This window comes from Nansenia antarctica, assembly GCF_963989245.1.
Source record: "Nansenia antarctica genome assembly, chromosome: 19".
NCBI lineage: Eukaryota > Metazoa > Chordata > Actinopteri > Argentiniformes > Microstomatidae > Nansenia > Nansenia antarctica.
This window is the reverse complement of record NC_137692.1, coordinates 24094412-24096911: the sequence shown is the minus strand read 5'-3', so window position 1 is coordinate 24096911 and position 2500 is coordinate 24094412. Positions and strand designations below refer to the sequence as shown.

Here is a 2500-nt window from a genome sequence, read left to right as displayed (position 1 = left end):
AGCGCAAGCTACCACCCGTCAATCAAAAACACCCGCTACCCCGCAGACGAAACACCCGTCAATGAAACACTGCGCTAGCACCCCCACACCACCCCACCACCTCACATTACATTTACATGTTTGGCATTTAGCAGACGCCTTATTTCAAAGCGACTTACAATCAATACATTTGAATACTAAGCAAGTGAATCATCAATCCACCAGTCGTAGTAGGAAGAGTAATCCAGCTCAGGCCCGGGGCCATTGATAGAAGGAAAAACCTTCTTCTATCACCTTCTTCTAAACCATTTTTTTTTTTGACACTGGAGAAACAGAGAGACAGTACAAGGGGGGCAATAGAAGTTTTTAGGGGACACAGTAGAGGGGAAAAGCGGGTGTCTTTAGGAGACGCAGTGCTGAGGGGCAGAAGGAGGAGCAACACCACCCCACCGGTGACGAAACATGGCAGGGGGGGGGCCACAACGTAAACCTTGCTGAGGGCCACCAAAGTCCACGGGCCAGGCCTGCACACACACACACACACACACACACACACACACACACACACACAGACACACACAGCTGCCTGGCGCGGTGGTGGGAGCTGGGTGATAATGGTGAAAGGAGAGGGAGAGAGAGATGCTATGAGAGGAATGCTTCTGAGAGCCCACCCATGTCCCTATTAATGTGCCGCATTCCAGCCTGTCACCCTCTGCAGGGGAAGAAAGACTCGATTTACAGACGGTATAGTACCCCAGTGTTCCCTCTCGCTCTCTCTCTCAGCGGAACCGCTGGTTTTCCCCCTTTCCAGGGTCTCACAAAGTGTGACGCATCGTAGGAGGCCTCAACAGAACCATGACAGACATTTGACCCTTTTACAATATGAAAAGAAGACATCTTCTCCTATAGCTTCTAGTGTTGTAATGCTGTGTTGAAGTGTCATTGGCTTCTAAATCATCAGGCTTCTAAATAGACCTATTGAGGACAGATGACTATCCCAAAGCACACCCCATGTGCACAGTGGTGTAGTCTAGTGTTTTCTAGTGGGTATACTGTGATTTTTCCCTCCCAGCCTCATATCGTTCATTTCGGAACGCCATAAAAATACATCTGCACTCCCTGTCTAACGTTATCTAACATTACATGTTATAAGGCTGATCTGTGCATGATAGTGCTGCATTTTGACATAATATTTCACGTCGCATCTCCCCCCGTTGATGGTATATGACGCTATAGTCAGTCTCAATGGTCCAAAAGACAAGTGCTTCGTAACACAGACGGGGTGAATTTTATGAATAAAAGTGTGAAAGTTCTGTCACAAAACGCCATTACGTATCCTCACACATGTTTAAGTGGGTATATGGAAATCCTTGGCCTTTCCTAGTGGGTATACGGCGTAGTCCTGCGTATCACCTAGTCCTAGACTACACCACTGCATGTGCACAGACTACCTACCCTTAAGCTCACAGTCACTTTACTCAACACTACCTCTTCCATCCACTGCCAATGAGTGCAATACTCATGCTATTTCTATTAATTGTATTTTTCTTTGTTACTACTTGTGTTGCTCAATTTGTCTCTTGTCTTATTTGTCTCTTACAACTATTCACTATGTCACTGGTCCTAATTGTCTCACTTGTCTCATATACATAACTATTGAACCACTGAAGCCTTTACTGTCTTACACCTTTACTGTCTTACACCTTTACTGTCTTACAACTTTACTGTCTTACAACTTTACTGTCTTACAACTTTACTGTCTTACAACTTTACTGTCTTACACCTTTACTGTCTTACAACTTTACTGTCTTACAACTTTACTGTCTTACAACTTTACTGTCTTACACCTTTACTGTCTTACACCGGTGTAATAGGATGTACACCTGTATAATAGGATGTAACAATCAACTTGAAACTTGAAACTCATTGTATTGTGCAGCATGTTATGGACGCTTATACAGTATGTTTGACATTCTGTGACGTTAGAATTATAAGGTTCTATCTCCATTTTTGCCAAAATTGAGTTTTTTACATAATCTGATCCATTAGGTGTTTATTAATGCCTGTGTGGTGTTATTTTTAAAATATATAATTTTTTGAGTTAGTAATTAATCAAATACAAAGGTTCCATCTCACAAAACATAATGGAATGTAAAAACTTTGACGCTCAATATCTCTGAACTGCCCTAAACGGAGATAGAACCTTATCATTCTAAACGGAGATAGAACCTTATCATTCTAAACGGAGATAGAACCTTATCATTCTAAACGGAGATAGAACCTTATCATTCTAAACGGAGATAGAACCTTATCATTCTAAACGGAGATAGAACCTTATCATTCTAAACGGAGATAGAACCTTATCATTCTAAACGGAGATAGAACCTTATCATCTTAAGCTCACAATTCGTCAATATTCATTCATCATACTCCACATCCTGCTTAGAATAAAATGAAAAGAACATGTGAAAACCTGCTCATTCATACACAGCTCACACAGAGACCACGTCTCTCTCTCTCT

The 2500-nt window shown here is 42.1% G+C and overlaps 1 protein-coding gene across 1 annotated transcript in view; it reads right to left on the bottom strand.

Annotated features, from left to right (window-relative positions):
• Positions 1–2500, bottom strand: part of mcamb (melanoma cell adhesion molecule b) — a gene marked incomplete at both ends in the record, with an annotated part of 41586 nt that overhangs the window by 14531 nt on the left and 24555 nt on the right. The window lies entirely within an intron of this gene.